The 22259-nt window shown below is 36.5% G+C and overlaps 1 long non-coding RNA gene across 1 annotated transcript; it reads left to right on the top strand.

Moving 5' to 3' along the window:
* The first annotated feature begins 2795 nt into the window (after nt 1-2795).
* Nucleotides 2796-20929, top strand: LOC124536992. The gene is made up of 3 exons (XR_006966911.1): nt 2796-3137; nt 20035-20383; nt 20579-20929. It is a non-coding gene; the product is annotated as an uncharacterized LOC124536992 (long non-coding RNA).
* The last annotated feature ends 1330 nt before the right edge of the window (nt 20930-22259 follow it).

The raw sequence follows: 22259 nt of genomic DNA, 5'->3' as shown, positions 1-22259 counted from the left end.
AGGAGCAAAGCGCCAAAAACATTTAGTCCAAGGATATTTGACTTTGGAAATATATTTTCTACAATACGTTTCTAGCGAGTTTTGCTGAATATCTTCTGAGTAACCCGTTCACAACTACACACAATCAAATTCACGGAAACACTACTGAGCTTTTGAAGTGCTGGATTTATGTTTACAATATATCACGTCTTGGCGCTGAAGGATAACATCGTGCACCTGTAAAAGTCGGAGATAATTAGGAGACATATAAATCTATGGACCGCAGCGGAGCAGCGCGCTGTGTCTAATGCCGAGTTAGAGTGTACTTAGTGGTAGTCTTTAATATTTTTATTTTTTATTGAACTTATTTTACAAGAATAAGCTGCAGATAATCCAGGCGCGGACAACTATCCACTAAATTTCCCCCAAATCCGCTCAGACGTGATTGACGTAAAAACGTTCGCGTTTATAATTACAGTGGATATAAAATGTTGTAAAGAGTGCTTAAATCTTAATGAAATATCGCCGTGTGGCGTTTGTTTGATAAATGCGGTATAATTTTGGCGAAATAAATGGAAGCGCTTCAAGTAATAACGGCTTAAGAGCGCAGCGCGGCGCTGGGTGTAGCTTGCATTGCAATTTCGCTTAAAAATTAATATTCCCTGACACGCTCATAAACGCTCGCCCGAGTCCTTGGTCATAAGCGACCGCGACATAAGATACTATCGATTTTAAAATTAATAAATACTTAAAATATCAATTTTTGACTGTTTATTGTAGAACCGCTTTAATAAAAATAATTCAATAAACAAAACCATGTAACCAATAGAATATGCATTTATTCAAAATTATAGTCGTGTCTTGTAGTAGATCGACAGTGGTTTTTTAATGTCCACAGACTGTTCGTATTAATTATTTTTTGTTTAAGAGAAATATTCATGCAATGATAACACGTCGCATGGGCCTGCGTCGCTCAGCTAAATTTTCTTTCGAGATGTGAAAGCTTGTTAAGACGTTTTCCTTCACCGCTACGCTTTAGCAACAGCTAATGAGAAACCAAATGAAACTTCTGTTTACTAATTTAATTATTATTTTCTATTTTAAAAACTCATTTGAATTTCCGTTCGTATGTTTGTAAAGGAATATTAAAATTGCGAATCAACGATTAATCTGATATTCCGATTATTTATACAAACTACAAAGTATACGAAATATCGTAATTCCGAATTGCTTCCTAACAAAAAGTTGTCTCACTCTGTTTAACTCGACTTGGCTCGTATTATTTATATTATAATTGTATTTTCAATTTGTTTATAATTTAAATCATTAGGTATTAATGATCATTAACGTTGGGTTAGGTCGCTCACGTGCACCGCGGCGCTGATTAGCACGCGGCGGCACAAAGCGATCGATATCAACGAGTGAGATCATTGCACATCGAGTCACGGCTGTCGTGATCCAGTGGTTCCAGTGTCAGTGTCACTCGGAACATGAAAAAAGATAATAAACTACAGCGCGTCGAGCGTTATTCTGACAGCCACTAATGCCTTCGCTCGCTCTAATCGCTTACCCAACAACAACAGCCTGTAAATTCCCACTGCCGGGCTAAAGGCCTCCTCTCCCTTTGAGGAGAAGGTTTGGAACATATTCCACCACGCTGTTCCAATGCGGGTTGGTGGAATACACACGTGGCAGAATTTCTATGAAATTTGTCTCATGTAGGTTTCCTCACGATGTTTTCCTTCACCGCTGAGCACGAGATGAATTATAAAGACAAATTAAGCACATAAATCAGCGGTGCTTGTCTGGGTTTGAACCCGCAATCATCGGTTAAGATGCACGCGTTCTAACCACTGGGCCATTTCGACTCTAAGCGCTTACCCGAACCTTTCAAATTAAACTTCCTCACAATTCATTCATAAAATAAAGTTGTCAAAATATAGATTAATTAATTTAAAAAATATATATATTTATAATAAAGCCCGTTGCCCGCTGCCTGCTGCCCGCTGCCCGCTCCCGCTGTCAGCGCCCGCTCGCCGGCCACGCCCTGCGATGTGGCGATAATACTTATTTATTGTTTTGTTTTCTTTGCACCGGTAATAAATTAATAATATGCAATAATATTTGATTGCGTCATGCTTTGATAAACCTAGACGACGTTAAATGTCGACAATCTTTATTTATATGTGATCGCGTCTCGACTGTACCTTATCACGATACGACATTATTAGTGTTTAAGAGCTGATATCATAGCGATCCAAAATATTAATAACGAGTACGATTAATATTTACCGCTAAGACTGTATTCAATCTGTGAGCGTAATATTCCGATGAAACTATCTCAGGCAATCCTTACGGTTTCGTTAAATGTATATTAAATATGTTTACACAGTGTGTACATTTATAATATATACGTAATGTACGAGGGAGATTACGCTCGTTTCGTCTCATTAGAAGCTTTATTGGATTTCTTACAAAATCGATCATCGGACATCAGACCTTATGTTCATACAGTCGCTATAATACCATTTAATTTTTTATATATTAAAAAAGGAAACGTAAAAGCGATATTTTTAAATATTTTTGAACTCGATCTTTAATTATTAATTATAATCACATGAAATTCACTTAACGACTAACGGCACACTGTAAAGCCGCTCCTTAAAATTAAAATTAAAAATAAAAGAAAATATTCATATTTAGTTATATTAAATGAAAAAAAAAATCATCGCAGGTTATTTAAAGTCAAACTAATTCGTAGCACAGTGAACAAAGAAGCGTCAGTCAACCAAGTACGTGATAGGGCTCTCTCCACACGTAACCGGCACAACAGTGACTTAATAATCCCAGTTGACGTGCGACTGGCACGCCAGGAGCCGTCACCTGTCTCCGCGCCGCGACACTCGCCAAATGTCCCCCGTGACACGGTGGCATTTGTCAATTGGCGCTTTTACTTGCATTTATACGACTCGAGTGACAAACAACATCGCTTCACTGCAGAAATAGGGCTCTCGGCTCATTTTCGCAATAAGCACCGAAACAGAGTTACGTGTGCTCGCACGCGCTCCCTATCCTCGAGAGCTGAAGGCGCAAAGCCGCCCGGCGGGCGCGCCTTCGCGATCGTTGTATTAAATACGGCGTTTGCGTAAGTAGGAAAGGTGCGCGCTGTCAAATTATTTATGTAACTCATACATTTGAATTAGCATAGTTATTGTTAAGGCAGACATTTCGCGTTAATTTAGCTCTTCGCTCATAATGGCGAGACAGACAGGCTCATATTTTATGTATCAAACGCGTAATAAAACGGATATTGCCGGAGGATACCATTTGAAATATTAAAGGAATAATGTTTATTCTCGGGCCGCGCTCGGTCGCCGTCGGTTTGTTAAAAATGTGTTACGAGCGCAGAGATCAGAGCGATTTGGTGAGTCCCATACGATGTACCTGCGAGGATACGATGCAAGGAAGATGGACTTTAGAAATAATCCCAATAATCACCCTCGCGCGGTAAATCGCCTCGTTTCCGAATCTTAGATCCGGAGTGTTAGATCGTTAGCCGCCATCTTGGAAGATTCTCGCCATTTTCATGTGTTAGCAAGTATATAATTGGTAAGATCAACTTAATATGGCTAGACCGTCGGGTGTGTGCCACGTTTTCACCAGATATTCCACCGCCGACCAGCAATACTTTCTTGTAATCCGGCTTGAAGCATAAGTGCCAAAGTGCGCAAGGGACATAACATTTTAGTTGGGGAGGATGGCGGCTCATTGGTGTCATGTAAGGAATAGTTAATATTTTCTACACGAAAACTAATTAACCTAGTAAGAGGCAAACCGCCTGCGAATGTTCATATAGTATTTGATGACGTGTCGCACCACAACAGTAGATGTCTACAACAATATCATAATTATATGAATTTTCGATAACCAATACGGAGCAGTTTTAATAATAGTAATAATTATGATGATTCATTATTATTAGATTAGTGATGTATCAGATTATACTCGTATGTGACAGTTTAAGTTCATTCCATGGAATTGTAGCGGTATTTGCATTCAAATTAGGAAAATTCGCCTTAGAAAATCCTAAGCATGATTCAGAGCATTCAAGTGTCATTATTTATCGAAATGGTGATACATGCGAGAAGGTTTTCTTTCGATAGCTTTTACGTGAGCCGTGCCGGTGCCGTGTCATGTGTCATGTGTCTCCATGACAGATTTAAACATGACCGATGTGCTGAGGTAGTTCGTACATGACAAGCCATTCGCCGCGATTCAATTTGTGTTGAAATTGTACATACTTGATGCCCATTATAACATTATATAAATTACTTGCGTTTGTTTGTATCTGTGGGTTTGTTTTAGTGTACGACTCCTTGCGACGTCGTTTTAATTAAGTTTATTATTGTCTGCACTTATTATAACTGAGTGGAATGTAAAATAGTGATACAATGGAAACACGTACACACACAAAAAAAATCGCCAAAAACTGCCCCTTATTCATTACTTATTGGTAAAGTACTTTAGCTACAGTCATAATTAAGGCACAGGAAAATTATCAAAAACTGTACTATAAAATAAAAAAAAGCACAATATTTCCACACTGTCGAATAAAAAAAATAGTTTACAAAACAATTTACGATACAAAAGGATTTGAAATGTGCACTGGCTTGGTCCATTTCGGTTAAAAGCGACACTTGCGCCATCTGTAATGAAATCTTAACAGATCTGCTAACTAATTGAATTTTTTTTAATTAGTCTTTAGGTCGTCTGGAGGCGATCGCTGCAAGCAATAAGACCGCCTTTGCACACTCTTAGTACTTAATGGTAAACAGCATTTTGTAAAATAATTAGTGAGAAATTGGATGCAATATTTTCTCCGTTAAAACCAGCCATTTTACAGACATTCTATATGATTGTATTATATTTAGCTAAATTGTCTTTTAGTATTCAAAAAATAATAAATAAAGGCTCTCAATCGTGAATTTTCGGTAAGTTTTACTCAGTTTTTTTAATGAATTAGAGCGTGCCCGTGCTGACTTTACAAGATTTTATATATTTATCTTTTTGATACATTCAGAATAAATATCAAACATCGTTTGATATTATATTTTAATGTATGCAATCAATTAATATTTTGCAAATAGTTTGAGATAAAGATTTCCAAAAGTTATGTCGTCGTTACCGTCTAATATAGGAGACCCGATCTGTCAACAAAGCTCCCACAACTTATTGTAGCAACAAGCAGTGCACTCCACGACGCGCGAGGGACTCAGAACGGGAGCTCTGTAGTTTCGCAGCGCATTCGTTATTTAAATAAATTACGTTTAATGAAAATAATGCATTAAACTTTACTCGTTTGCCCTTAGAGGATTCTAATTGTAGTTGATCATCAACTAAATCGTCTCTTAATACGTCTAATCGCATTAATTATCGTTAAACATAATTAATTATTGATATTGGATTAATTATAATTAGATACTGGATGGATCTTAATTGTTTCGAAGTGCGTGTAGTTAAAAAGTGATTTTCTTAATAATTATGGACGATAGACTATAATAGCCAGCGTGTTGCTTTTTCATTATCATTACATAGTATAAAACTAAGTGCGCTGTCCTTATGTATGCTTAGATTTTTATAATTATGGAACGGATTTTGATGCGGTTTTTTAAACGATAGAGTGATTCAAGAGGAAAGTTTTTATTTATAATACATATACAATATAGGAAAATTATAGAACATTTACCTAGTATCAGCATTACACCCGTGCGAAGCTGAGACGGGTCGCTAGTCTAGGAAACATTATAGAGGCGATAAACTAGAATAATTTTAAAGAATAAAACATACTGATATAATAAACAGGTTAGTTATGTTAGTTTTGACGATGTTGAAATGATTTGGTTAACATTTTAAAGATGCTCTGAGCTTATATTGAGATATACCGTATAATGTTACCGATGTCTGAGTAAACGCAGTCCAAATAAAATGTCTCAAATGAATATATACAGTCATATTAGTATTATATATATTAATTGACTATTTAGTTTTTTAAATAGCTACTGCTGGCACTTTCCAATTTACACCGATACATATGTTTCCTGGCGGCGCGATGAGATGCACGAACACAGGACAGATGGAGAGATCGCATGCGGCATGGCTAGTTACATAGCATCATAATACGTATTTGTTTATATGTATATTAAAATTATAACACCTTTTTGTCTTGTACAAGATATTTCACAAGCAATTTATGAATATACAACATATTTTATTCTTTGTTTCCTAATGAGTTTGACTTTGACGTAACAGTTTTTCAAAGGTTATGAAATACCTAAGTAATTTCTCGAGACTAATTAAGTAACTTTGAAAAGGAAATCACATTAAGACGACGCCTTAATTAAATTAAGGGATGTAAAAGGTTTTCATTCGTTTGCGCGACGTATTGGTTAATGCTGATATTTCTAGCTTATTCACATAATACAGATTCCGTTAATTACTGGAAGATGCCTCAGCAGCGGTCGATAAACGAGAACCATTCCTTATTTCATGCGACATAAGACGTACTTTCGCTTAATTTGGATGCACTGCATACTGGAGCTCCTGTCCATTAAATAGCAATAATTGAAAATGGAGCTTGCCGCGTGGTTATACGATTCAATTTCGCTGAAGGACGAATGCGGTCGCCTTGGCAGTCGATACCGCGCATGCGCTGTACGAGGCAACTGATCTCACGACCAGTGGTCCGATCGCTCGAAACCCGCCCTAGCAACAATCAGCTGTTCGTCCCTTCCATTGAAGACGCCTTGTTATTTTTACTTTCATTGCATATATTTTATATCAATGGAGCCGAGGGGTGGGGAGGAGAGGAGAGGCTAGTATTGATTCTTCTGTCAATGTGTTGCATAAATAAAGTAGGTAAGTATTAATAGAAGTTTTTAAATGGAAAAAGACCATTTCTAGTATTTCGTTTAAAGAAATTTCTTCGGTAAAGATCGACGGTGGCGGTGATGTGATGATACGAGTATTATTTGCCTTCGTCATTAAGTTTACCAACAAAACATCGAAAATCTTCTCATATCTAATATGCTTTAGTAATGTATCAATAATTATGAAGCGTTATCGCATTTCATATATCTAGTATGAATATATATTTAAACTATTTATATTTCACGTTCAGCCTGTTTAACCGATTAGTAAAATTTAATTGAACGCTCAGTTTGAAAATTTCACTGTAGTTGAACAAAAATAGGAATTAACAAAATATGGAGAGGAAAGAAACGGAATCACAAAGGGAGAAGGGATTGTTAAAACAACAAGGAAAAAACACGACAAAGAATCGCGGCCCGAGATAGTCCGCCCCTCGCCGGGAAGGGTGAAAGGGTGAGCATTATTCACCCTTCAAGGCTGGGGTGAGATATATATCGGTAACCATTAGCGAATACACCTGTGAACTCGCCTCATACACACGAACTGCGCCGCGCTGAACAAACAACGGAAATTATATTTGATTGACAACGTACGGACGGACTGTTTCACTTCGCGTTATTGCTTTCCTCAAGAAATTATTTGTATTTAACCACATTATATATAGGTTGTGTCTTGTTTTGCTGTCAAGGCCTTTGATATCACACTTTGGTGTAAAAGGTAGCTAGGTTGGAGTTCATCCCACCGATTCACATGTTGTAGTTACATTCATCCGTTTTTTCTTTCCGCCGAGCAAGAAATAAATCACAAACTTATAAAGCATATTCCACCTCGATATTGATTGTTTGGGTTAAACAATTAATACAAATCATTACTTTGCTCGATACGGTTATGATCTGACTGAGTAGCTAGGACCTACATATCACATATTCTACCACCAAACAGTAATACTTAGTTTTGTGTTCCGGTTTTAAGAGCCATTGTAAGTACAGCAGGGACACAAGAGTTGGTGGAAAATTGGCGTATTTTACAGTGCCATTGTCTATGTGCGGTGGTTTATATAAGGTGGCTCGTTTAGTAGATGTTGAAAGCAATTCAAAACCGAATACACATTTGAAAACTCAGCTCAACTTTGAACACCCAAATCTCGATTAAAATATACGTGACCAAACTTCTGGACAATATTATCCGTTTATAATGTCGTAATTCTGTGTTTCGTCGTTTTAAACTACTTTTATTCGAACATAATAATTAGCAATGATTGTAACCTCTTTGTCAAAGACTATTATTTTTTTTAGATTATGACGATACAACTTCATCGAGAAAGAGCACCTTGCATAAGATACTTGTCAATCTATATAAGCAAACATTCCCATGTAGGCTACTTTCCCTTCGATTACCACCACCGTTAACCATAATTTTAATGAATCCCTCTTTGAACACATGGCAGTAAAGACCGGTTGCATTACTTAACCAATAACCCCTGGTTTCCGACTGCGCGAAGTTAATGCATCCTTCTTCGTTTCTATATTAAGATTGAACGGCTATTTTTAACTTGGATTATTAAAAAAAATCAAAGCTCAGGTCAATCATACATTGACAATTTAGGCATATTACTCAATAAGATTATATTAAAGATAAAAAGCGTGGATTATCTAACTAACTGTTATTTAAATAACTGTTGATTTCTAGCCAGAATATATTATATTATACTATATTTAAATTTAGTTGTACTTTATTTTTATCAATGACGGTATTGTAATATTTGAATCGAATCATGACTAAGGCTCTTGTCGGTTTATCTTCACGTTTAATTCTTTTTTAAAAAGTATATTATTGTTAACGCCTTTTTAATTCCAACAGCCACGCGCTCTTCGTTTTAAAACATGTAAATTAACTACATAAGTTCGTTCAAACGAATTATTACAGATACTCAACCGATTGCAATTGATTGATTTTTTATATAAGTTTGTGTGGCCTACTATATTGAGACAATATATGAGACAACATCACATACATTACTCTGATCCCAATGTAAGTAGCTAACGCACTTGTGTTATGAAAATCAGAAGTAACGACGGTACCACAAACACCCAGACCCAAGACAACATAGAAAACTAATGGTAATCTACATCGACTCGGCCGGGAATCGAACCCGGGACCTCAGAGTGGCGTACCCATGAAAACCGGTGTACATACCACTCGACCATGGAGGTCGTCGAAATTCAACACTATAACGACGATTCGGTAGTACTTTTATTCTTAAATAAAAGTTATTTTTATTTGATTTTTTTTAATATTTTTTTTTTTTATTAAAATACTAGTAACTGTCAATTCACTTTGACACTACTACTCTATATTCATAGCCCTTAAATCCATAAGAAAACGAATCGTTTATAGAATTTGATATGACATACCACCGATAAATAATCTCTTTAATTTTATTAAAAGAGAATACTCAAAATGAATAATAATCATTTTGTGAAAGAACAAAGAAAAGTGAACCCGTAAGTTAAGAATTAATATTACATCGGTAGTTAATTTATGAGAACAACGTGGAATCTAACGAACGCTCGCGAATACAAGTCGGGGAAGGATCATGTGAATTTTTCAAATTTATGTTAACAATTCGTTCCGTGTTCCGCGGTGAAAAATCGTGTTTTTGAATAAATTCCCAGAAATGTGTCTAAGTCAACCGCAAAACGACGTACAGTTTTGTTGGGATTTCACGTCGAGAACAACTGAAATGAATCCCAGGCTTACGAAATGTTGGAGTTACAGTTCATGTCTTGATGTAACATTATATGTAACACATTCGTCAATATTTTCAACGATAGCGTCGAACGGTCGCTCGACTAGTCCACGGATTCGTCCTTCGACTACATAGCCGAAGGTCAGTAGAGTGCACATCCATTCTGTTCCAAGTTTCATAGTTTTGGCATCGTGACATCAACTTGGACATACATTTCTAACACAATAAATATAAAATTCTATCACACCAAGACGTTCTCTATGTTTATTTTATTCTAAGAAATAGAAATGTAAATCTGCACTGATATAATAACGGTTAGGAGGTTATATTTATTTATTTGTATGTAGAGGGTGATTTGTTTGTAAATTGAACCAATGAAAAAAACAAGCACTTTTTTTATTTTATTGCTGTATTGCTGAGAGCTATTGGATATACGCTATATATATCATAGTATTTTCTTAAGGTCTTTTACCGTGAATGTTTTTCGAATAATATTATATGTCTATTGAATCGTTAGCCCTCGATGCTATAATTACACCGGCCCACTCATCAACCAGGATACAGCAAATCAAGCTGTTATGTTGATGAAACTGTTATTCTTAACAGCCGCGATTGGATGAGTGACGTAGAACAAAGGAATGTCTGAAATAAATGATTTCCATTGAAAGCTTGTACAAGGCGTTCTGGGCCGGCGGCTGTTTGCTACCTACGTATGTATCGGGTATATAGAAGCTAATTTGTTACATTTTTTGCTTTCAATCGTCAGAAAATAATGAAATTCCCAGTGAACGTTATGCGAGGGGTACCGAAGCTCTCGCTGTTATTAATAAAAGCTCAAAACCTGCCACTTCAATTACAACGGGGGTGGAAACAACACAAGCGTTAAACAGCATTACCTCCGTGGAGAGGGTACTTTATTTTTGTACATGCGGCTTAAATAGTTGCGTGTGGCTTAGCATTCCCTTCGGTGATCGATTATTAGATCAGTATTTATACAATTTTACATGAATATTTAGTTTTACTCACACTAACTTTAATAATATAATTAGGTATTTTTTAATACTATCTATGGCTTAAATTAAGTGGGGACATTATTTACAGATTACTACGAAATGTGCAAAAAAATCAGAGAGAGAGAGAGATACCCTTCTTGTTATTACAAAAATGTGAAAATAATTAAATATTATAAAGGAGTAAGTGTTACTTAAATAGCAATTTGTGTGCTCATGTTACCAAAGTTTTTCTACCAAAACAATCTGTTGAAATTATTTTGGACAAGTTACACAATTCGTATTGCTGATACAACATTGTTTGTTTATTGGCACTAAGACGACCGGTTCCATTACTCCAAGTGTCAACTTTTCACTTTTCACTGCGCGAGGAGTTGGCTCGCGACCAGGCGCTGACGTCACCGCGGCTACGGGGACTCCTCAATATCGAGTTTCGTTTTAATCCGTTTTGTAACTTTGCCCAGTACACGCTCTGTTGACAGATTGCAGGCGAGCCCTACTTTGTTCATGATAAGAGTTTGTATTCAGGGCACATCGTTAATTATACTAAAAATATAATTAATAATTACGGGGTACCTTATATGTATGAAACTTTAAAATGCACTTTAATTTTAGAATATGCGTTCTATTCGATATGAATGTATTTTTGAAATGTTTTAAAACTCTCAAACGTCCTGTTATCAATAAAAGCGAAGTCCCGAAGGGCCGCGGTTGGTGGGCACCCTCGTATCGATCCGCGGTAACCTTGGCAGTGAACAAGGACGGCTATTTATACCGCGGGGGGAGCGCGCGACCCGCCGGGGGTGAGTCATTCAAACCACCTTATTCAGCTTTGCTTCTAATTATCTGTACGTACGTATCTCACTGGTAGTCGTGTGTGATGTCGATGCCGTTTACATTTTTTTGTTTCGATTGAATATTTGTTAATACACTCGAATTATGATAAATAAATTTAACATATAACCATGCAGCTCATGGCGATGATAGAATTAGTGATGCCATTATTACCGAACAGGATACTGGTTAAGATGTGCATGTTAATTTGATATATATAACTACATAAATGTTTACATGTCTTAAAATTAATTAAAAACAATATTGTGACGAAAATATATTAATAAACCGGCCAAGCGTGAGTCGGACTCGAGAACATTATCTATAATAACGAAAAAAAAACATGTTTCTTTAATGACAGTATTAAGTATTTATTTTATTCAGTTTTTAGTATTTGTTGTTATAGTTGCAAAAGAAATTTGTAAATATTTCAATTGTCTAACTACCACGGTTCACGAGATACAACTTGTTGACAGACGGACATACAGCGGGAGTTTGGTAATAGGGCCCCGTTCTACCCTTTAGATACAGAACCCTAAAACGAAGACACCATATGTACTATTGTACCTTTACACTGACATAATTACAAACTCTCAGTGCGCACGCCCGCGTGTGGCGCGAGGCGCTTACAGAGATAAGATTTCTTTGTGACACATTTTTCATGTTGAATTCATAGGAACTGTATTGTTGTAAAAATAATAAAACAACCTTTCCACACGAAGAATTTCTTTAATATTTAACGTGATGAAAAGGTTAAAGTTTTTTAAGTGGCCTCATTATTTGAACGTTCAATTAATGTAAATAGTGCTTGTTATTGTGACGATTCGGTTGTACGATTACACGACAGCGACACGTATTCGTACGACAGATTGACAAGTCTCTGTAATTGAATTTATTAGTTAATAATTTAATGGGGGCTTAATTAATTCTAACGCCTGAGCCTGACGTCCTCCTGCGGAGCGGTAATCTCCTACAGATCAAACGCTAATAAAGTTATAATCCTCCAAAGCCAAAACTACACATTATCATAGACTATATTTCGAATATATATGCTTTGCCAAATTACTGTACATTTTAGCAACGAAGCTGTTTTATATATACATTTCAATTTATGTGTATTACAAAGCTTGTGAAGTTAAGTGGGCAAGAATAGTGTGGTTGAGTGAGCTTATCTCGAGAACTTTCGATCCGAATTGTAACACTAAAACTCTTTATTGCGCACAAAGTGATCATAGAAGTAGTCAGTTTATTTATACGGAGAATGAAAGTGTACAATAGCCGTCTTATCCCGATAAGGGATCTCTTACAGGCAGCCTTTGAGATACAGAGAGGAGAATTAATCAAAGAGGCACACAGAGATAAGCACTCGCTTAGAAACAAGTAATATTAACGTAGAAAAATAAAATAAACATTATGGAATCTAAGTATGTATAATGTATATAAAAATAAACTTATTAAAATAACGTACCTCCAACTATACTTTAATCATCTATGAAGGATCACACAACGTTTTGCAATGTCCCATTAAAAATGTTAAATAAGGTGATTTACAACAAAAAGCGGAAGATCGTTCGGCGAAATAGTCGAACAGTTGTGATTTCGAATGACCTTGAGATACATGAAGATCTTGCGGTCCGGTTATTTTTGTTGAGGGAGTTACAATCTTAGTGCGAGGATGAATGGCATGTCCTGCTTACGGAGATGCCAGTCATCTGTCTATCAGTCTGGCCGAAAATATATCAGAACGACATTCTTTCTGAGGAACGCCATTGTAACAAAGCCATCGTGCTAATCTGACTGGCATCAGATACTCACCACACAAGGAGGCAGCTCACGATACCGCACGTACCTTAAGTTTGATAATTGATTTAACCGTCGCTAATATATTAACGTGTCGCATTCCCATTTGCTATCAGATTTACATAAGTTTATTATAATATAGTTACGTGCTAACGTTGTAATCGAAATCATCTGCCATCGCACGCATGGACGAGATAATTAGATAACTGCGAACATACGAGCCGTCTACATATTGATAGTTAGGTGATGTGCGACGAGCGTGTGTGCGTTAGCACTAGTTATGTAACGTGGCGGCGCGTATTGTTTGACTTGCGTTATTACGTTACAGCAACGTTGGGAAATCGGCGGAAAATGATTCGTTTTAGGTAGCATTTCATTCTAGCGTAAAATAATTCGTCTTCGCGTCTCAGAGCCTTCGTATAACGAAATCGCAATATTCGCTGAATGCGTCGAGAGACATGTAATTGAACAAAGAAATACTTTCCCTTACGCACGTCGCCGTAAAGTCAGCAATAAGTAATAAAGAGGATTCATAACGAGCGGTTTGGCGACAAAGAACCCTTTGTTGCACCAGGACGGGTAAAAACATGGTGTTATTTATAGCGACAGCTGCCTGATCATAGACTTTTAGTATCTCGTTTAACGGGCGAACTTCAAGCTAATTGTATTTTGACCGGCCGTTAATTACATTTCGTGATAAATGTCATAATTATGCCTTTTATGTAATTATCGAAGTGTGTGTAGTTCGGAGTACAACACCGACAAAGGTGTATTACCGTCAGCCGCGCGGCCGTGCCCGCAGATAGAGCAGTTAGTTGCTAGGCGGGCGAATCGATGCCGCCTCATCGCCGCCCCGCCCGCCGCCCGCCCGCCGCCCGCCACCTGGAGTTGGGCGGGCGCGGGGTGTGAATGTGACGCGAATGATTCTTTTTTTAATTTTCTTTATGTGACGAGGTGATTCCATAAATGGTGTAGCGCTTTGTTAGAACGGAGAATATAGATTTTTCCGTTGTCAAGTGATTTTTCTTTGTATGTTTTCTTTTATCGGTTCTTTTTTATCAATTGTCGGAAATTGTGTACGAATGTTTCGAGTGATCCAGTTAGGTTTATGGTTCCCCGTACAATGTCATTTATTACGATTATATTTTGTTTGATAATTACAAACCCAACAAAAATTTACTTAGGCATACATTATTTCAAGCAAAGTAATGTTCAAAGATATTTTCGTTTGAAAATTAAGCCTTTTTGAGCAGAGTTGACAAATAATAATAAAAGCCCATTACAAGAATGGCTCGCAGTGGCTTTGTGCTAGCTGTTTTATTTTAGGAGGCTCACGGCGAAGCCGGTGCTGCATTTTCGCCCCTATTTCGATCCGTCTAAGGCGAGTAGTTATGTGGTGTTTGTTCGGTACGAGTAAGGGGTGTAAGCACCCTTCCTCGACGTGTTCTCGTGATTACTGCGAGATTGTTGATATTTTTGGGATAACAATGGAAATATTTTAAGAATTAAACGCTTACGCCTGAAATTTTAACAGCTTTTTTAATACGGGTATTGCATTATGATTTTTTCTTCGCGCTCGAGAGCGAGGCGGTTACGACTGTTTGTCACTGAGTAGTAAAATTTTCGACCTTGGGAATCGCCAGCTGGCCTCTTTTATATTTGGTAGTTAATTACTTTCTCCCTTTGAAACAGCTGGTTGAATATTTTTATTACTTTGTGCATTATTTCACCTAGTCGTACCCGTGACTACATCTGCGAGCATTTTGGTGGATATACCTCACTTGCGTATTTTTAATTTATATTCATTAATGCATACACTAAATATATTTAGATTAGATTTACTTGGTTTTAGGGCTTTATGCAAGACCGTCTAGGCACCACCCACCCATTATAATTTCTACGCCCAAGTCGCAATAGTTCGTGTTGTGTTTCGGTTTGATTTTTGTAATTACAGGCGAAAGGGACATAACAACTTAGTTCCCAAGTTTGATGGTTTGCAACGAATGGATAATCTTTCGGTTATTACAACGCTAATTTCTGTGGGCGGCAGTGACGGCTTACTATCGGGTTTCCCATTAGCCCGACCGTCTGCCTATATCATAAAAAAAATAATAATAATATTGAAATAAATTAAAAATACTTTGACTTCTTCTTTTTACAATAGGCAAAGAGTGGTAATGTGTAAGGCGTAGAACATCGCAGCACATTTCAGTGATGAACTGTACGGTATTACATCACCTGCAGTACAATTGATATGAAGAGACTTTATTTTTATGAAAACAACCCACTTTTCTTTTATTAACCCATTTTTCTTATATTTTTAAGCGACTTCAAAAAAAGGAGTGTCCTCAATTCGACCCTTATATATTTTTTTTATGTATGTTCGCCGACTACTTCGCCATTTCTCTCTATCTCTATCAGGCTCTGATATCCTCATCATTCGTACCATGATGAGGATATCAGAGCCTGATGATGTGATCCTGGAGAAATCGAGGGAAGCCCTCAAATTTTATAGGCACATGTACCGCGTTTTACATACTTTCTGAAGTTATATTGGCATTTGCTTCTGGCAATCACAATGATATACTGCTGAGCTGATGATGGAAGGTGTAAGTCCTCAATTACTAGGAGTTAGGAAATAGTTCCTTCAACATTAATATATGGTTTCATACTCCTCTTCGTAGCTTTTATGAAGAGAAGTACAGCTTCACTAAACATTTCTTTTGTTATGTTATTGTTTGGTATATCACGCTCCAGAAGTAATAAAATAAGTAAGTAAAATATAAGTTTTATCGAAATACGTTCAGCGCTTATTGAAAAAAATAATAATTTTAAAATTTCTATTTTGAGTAAAATAAAATATTTTTTTCTAAAAAATTAACACCGACTTCAAAGTGATCAATAAAAAGTAATAAAATAGTTTGATTTAAACACATATTATTGAAGTCGGACGATTTTGAGTGAAAAACAAAATGTAGAAATATTTACATACGATCGGCCGATTTCAATAATACTTGTTTAAATAAAATTATTTTAATTTTATACTTTACCGATGATGGTATCCCTATGAAAACGATATTAGTCTTAAATTTGCATTATATATGTGCGTGAAAAATAGGTGAATAACTCAACATTGTGCTAAACAATTTTGATGATTCTTTTTTTATTATAAAGGATATACTTCAAGGGTAGTTTGGTGAAAGTTTGGTAAAGTTCTGAGTATAGAATCTATGTCAAAGTAACGGAACGGAAGGGAACGGAACAATTCTTAGGAGCACGTTAGCAATCCTCGGCCGAGTCTTTTATTTATGTGTTATTTGGATATTTGAGTCACCTTCCGTAACGTGGTTATGTTCATGTAATTGTCATAGTCGAATATTATAATCAACTAGCTACCCGCCCCGGCTTCGCACGGGTGCAATACTGATACTAAATATACTACGGAATTTGTTTATTTACGACATCATATTGCTTATAAAGTTATCAGTGTTTCTTTACTATGGACACCGACACCAAATATAACAATAACTATAACTATGTTATATAATCGTAAATCGACTTTTAAGTAGTCTAATATTTTTCATTTCTTGTTACCTAGGAGGAGTCTAAAAAATATGTTAAATGTGCAATAATTTTTATTACTTTTTAGTGAATTTTTAATTGTTTAAAAATATTGTTTTGTTTGAAGTCGGTTTTTCTTTTTGTTAAATTTTTTGTATATTTTTAAAGCAATAAAAAAATTACTCAACGCTTTTAGCAGTGTTCGGAATCGGTATAATTGTTAAAAACTATTTAGGGTGCAATTTGATTATTCGAGGGGTGTGTGTAACCCGTGTTCGGCATGACGAGATAGCTCTCGACTTCCCGAACACGAACCTTCCTAGAAAGATGACGTAAGTGTTACCGATGCAGTTAATAATAGCATTTGACATAGAAAACGCTTTCAAGGTTTGTGTATAATGTGCACGACTTCAGACGCTGCGTTGGCGAGGTCAGTTACCACTCGGATCGATCCTAGTGCGTCGCAAGTCGCAAGTCGCTTTAGAAAAATAAAGTGCCCGTTAATGCGGCAACTGAGCATTGTTCATTATTCAATCAGCTCATAAATAACCCGAACGAATACAATTACCTCAACAAGTATTTTATGAATAAAGTACGAGTTTTATGATTATATTTCACTATTAATTGAATGCGACATCCTGCTCGCATGACATTACGTTTTAACCTAAACTAGATAACTATATTAACAACCCGGCTTGACTCGCAATGACTGGTTATTTATTTATTTTTTAACAAAATATGGATACTTCTCTAGCGTCACGTATTTTACATCGATAGAATTTAGCAAGAATTAAATGAATGGTGCACATGAGCCAGCCACGAGGAATTGTTCCATTGGAGGATGAGATGTCAATGATCATATGTCTGTGAGCAAATACATGTACACTTAGTACACCTGGTACTGTTTGCGCCACGACGCTTACGGCCCGGCGGACCGGCAATCTGATACGACCGGAAAGAGTGTAGGTACGGATGTGTAACATATATATGTATATAACTCATGAGATTACTGATAGACGATGATTGAGCTAGGTTCGATTGCCCAGAAGGGGCTATTAACGTACCCTATTCCCAGAGGGATAAAATTTCCCAGGCCGTTATGAATCCACAGCAATTCAAACAAATTCACTATTAATTAGTTACGAAATTTAGTTCTAATATTAGCATAGCCCTTGAACGAGGCGAGATGTCAAAACTGCTTCCTGAAAGCGCTTTAATTATTCCAGGTCTAACCTCATTAAGTAGCTGAGTCACGACTATTTAAAACGAATTTCAGTATATAATAACCATTTTGCTTTAACAAATTTAATTTACTATTAAGAAAATATTTGATGCTGTACTTAGTTTAAACTAGTAGTATAAAAATCAACATTCATATCTCCTATAAAAATTCTCCCTTTTTGGCGGGATGCAGTTCGCTTGAAATTCTTTGCCGCTTTCCCTCTTTGATTGAATTATTATTATGAAACTAAGGACTAAGAATTAAATGAGGTATTTTTGAGAGAAAATGCTTGTAGCAATTCTTCTTTTCAAAGATTAACTGCCAGCCTAAAATGTTGACTTAAAAAGAAGGCATTCAGTGAACTCCATAATTTATGAAATAATAAAAACATATCGATTTGTACGACTATTTAGTTCACAATCGATTACGACACCAGCGAGTGACGATAATTTCATCAGGATATAAGCAATTACTTATCTAAAATGCCAAGAACTTGAACAACTAGGAATTATCGTTAATGATATTGAAAATATAATGACTTTGAATGTGTATATTTAATGATGCACTATTATTTTATTAATAGAACATATTTCCGGGATAAAATTGAAATCGTGGAACTTGAAAGGGCGGGCTTATTCTACGAGCGAGGGTTCGTAATTTCATCCCTCAAAGGGAAAGGAAAAAAGGGCCTCACGCTGAAGTACCGGAAATTTAGTTTCGGGCGCTCTCAAATTGCGAAAAATCGAATTGAGGCCGATATGGCTCGCGGCTCGCGGCCGAATATATTCACATTTGAGATTCTTCGTTTGAGTTCCGAAATGAAAATTGTATAAGAGAATCATTAATACATCTTTATTAATTTGGTGAATGTGGGTTCTAGCGGGGGCAATAATAAATGTATAAAAGCTTTGTGTATTTGTGAATCGTAGAAGATAATCCACCACTCCGTCTCGAGAGTCTGGAGGTCAGAGACATTACCGAGCTGACTATACTTTAAGTATTTTTACTTCACCTCATATGGTAAGGGTGTACGGGTACCACCCACATTCTCGCCAGACAACAATACTAGCTGTTGTCGTGTTTCGGTTTGAATGGTGTGTCAAAGCGGTGTGGGGCACGATGGGCGAAACATCTTAGGTATCCATGTCTGCATCTTACTTATCTAAACAATAATTAATAATTCCTATAACTCCCATGTTTATGGATGGTAGTCACCACTTGCCAACGGGTTCTCGATCGCTAACTCCCATGCTTAATTCACAAAAAACAAATAGATATTATCTTCTAACTTGTGTTTACTTTAAAAGCAATATTCAAAGGAAATAAATGGTGTAAGAATTAAATAAAAACTATTATGCAAGACGCAAGCAACCGGTTAATTATATAGCTTCATAAAACACGTAATTAAGCAAAGCGATAAATTTCGCAGCTGGAGAGAATTGCAAAATGATATTTGCTGTCGTAGCTTGTGAGTTATAAAACATTAAAACATTTGTACAATTAATCGTCTTAACCACTTTGAAAACATTATCGAGTCTACATATGTTTGTAGTAAAACGAAACCTTGAAGATGGGCATTTGAGGTTGATAAGTAAACATAAAAAGTTAGGTGGATAAAAATCTAGCGGTGTGTAAAGAATGAACCCGCGGTCAGCGCTTTTAAATTGTCGAGTTCGGTCTGTTAAAGCAAAGCGACTAGTTTGAGTTTATAATGTAGTGCCTCTGTCTAGTCACCGTGCATCGGATGAAGCTCTGCACTCGCATACACTCCCAACCCGCTGAGGATGCGCCAGCAGCGCAACGAAATACCCCCGAACTGTAGGCGTTTCAGATTGAGAACAGTACCCATTCTTCTCCCCATTCCTCATCTACGACGCGTTCCATGTTACTGCGATCGAAGTATTATATTTTCCAAATATAAATATTTTTCAGTTATTATTTTCTTTTTACAGATTTACAAATTTACAACTTTGTGTCTGCATATGGCAGTTCCAATTTGGTTGGATCTTTAGAAACGAAATTAAAGAAGGGTAAAAGCATATCGGATAAAGAACTCTACGTCGACCCAAGTACTTTCATCAGCTATAAAGGCTTAAGAGGGGAGAAAGGCATGAAGCAGAATATTCTGAGACACTTCAAACCCAAATTTCATGCTCCCTCTACGTATGATTTGAAAATGAAAATCATATTTTTGATGAAGCAGGCGATATATGATGCGCAGGATCACATCAGGAGGTTGGACCCAATACTGCAAAAGTACAAAGACGATCCCGCGCTAAGAATGGCATTTACATTTGACAGGTAAAAGTTAAAAAATTATTAACGAAAGGTCTAACTGCTCCTCGCCTCCTCTGTGGGATCTCATACGAAAAACTTTCCCTTTTTTCTCGCAAAGTTTTTGTTCATCGTCGATCGACACAAGTAGTCATCTGTAAATACTAATAAGGCAAATGAAAATTCAGTGACACTTGCTATTATATGTGCATATTTAAACAGGTTGGAGCAGCTCGTCATCGACAGTAAACGCTTGTTCACCGTCGGTAACCGCAGTATCTTCGAAAAGCGATTCGAGCTACAGATGGTATTTTACTCTTACAACCTTCAAAAGTTCTTCGATGTTATCTACATCGTGGAGCATTTGATTAATACGCACGCTCATTACCTGGAGCTCCTGGGGGTGCATAACTGATGGTCCACATGCTCCGCTCCAGCTCCAGTCAGCAGAATACAGAAGATTTGTTTTATAAAATGAGTTCTCTCAGTACATTTCACAAAGCGCTGTTTGATGATATAAACAATTTGAACCTGTCCAAATATGTATTTAGAATAAGCCTCATAACCGAAAGTCGGCGATTACTATCATCTCAACGAAAGTTAGCCATCTGCGCAGACGTCGTCCACTCGTCCTCCGAGTGTACACTCGGTCATCAGCGCCGCTTTTTGACACGCTTTCTAAGGCGAGTCAGACCGTACTTAATAACTATTGGCTGGAAATGAGATTTTCTGTAAAGCACAACTCAAATCTGCAGCCGCATAATCGTTTCACTAGACTACAAGATAGGTTAAAGTAAATATAGTTAATAACATAAATAAATAATAATATCGATAAATTATACACTACATATATTATACATAGGAACCCTAATGCTGGACGATGACGATGTGATATTATTTAATTATATAGTCATGTTTTCGTTTGATTTCAAATCGATGTTGTAGAAAAGTGTAACTGTGAATTACACGATTCTTTTCGATGGAATTGACAAACCGAAGCTACTTGAATACACAGCATACTTCCTATTTACATATACAAACACATACACATTTGGGGACAATAACATAAAATTGTTCGCAATCTGTTATCTGAGTGGCAAGCGAGTGAGTGGGAAAGAGTAACTGCTGAGATTTTTAAACTATTGTTTACGGCAGAGTTTTGCATTAGGTATAATTATTGTTATCGTTATTCAAAAGTTTTATCTGAATGCTAACCAGAATGTGAACGAGTGCGTGTGGAGAAGTTAACCAATCGAGCATTCCTTTACGTCAGCGATAAAGTTATTATTTGAAAATTACAATAAAAACTAATATAACTTTATTTTTCTTACATTACTGAATCTTATTTTTACGAGTCCAAAGTACATATAAGTGTTACACCGTCTAAAGGTTACTCCATTTAACAAAGGTCAATAGGACAGATTGAAAAATTGCTATCCTCGGCTATTTTTACAATACGAAAGGTCAGACATGATTTGGGTTTCAAATACATAACCTTAATAGAAAAACAATGCCACAACTACTGTAAACAATGCAGTACATGACCGGCAACGCAATATAGACGCTAGGCCGACACAATACGGGTGATAGTCGAACATGTGAAATTAAGATTAATTTTCTCTTGTCTCGGTAACGTAGGTAACGTTGCAAGATGCACAGATACCTTATGTATAATTGCATTAATATATAAATCATAGTATTATACCTATCGCAAGTGTTTATACTACTAGCTGCGAGTAAATTTGCGTATATATAGTATAGAATATCGTCTGCATGTCCCGCTATAACTCAAGGACGGTTGAACCAATCTTTTTAAGGCGCTGCAAAGTATAGACTTCTACATCGTTCAACCGTTTGTCATGTCATGTACAAGTATTTTTTCATGGAGAAAGTTATGGCCATC

The sequence above is a fragment of the Vanessa cardui genome, chromosome 17 (genome assembly GCF_905220365.1).
Source record: "Vanessa cardui chromosome 17, ilVanCard2.1, whole genome shotgun sequence".
Classification (NCBI taxonomy): Eukaryota; Metazoa; Arthropoda; class Insecta; order Lepidoptera; family Nymphalidae; genus Vanessa; species Vanessa cardui.
Note: the sequence above shows the minus strand (reverse complement) of the source record. Positions and strands in the feature narration are given on the sequence as shown.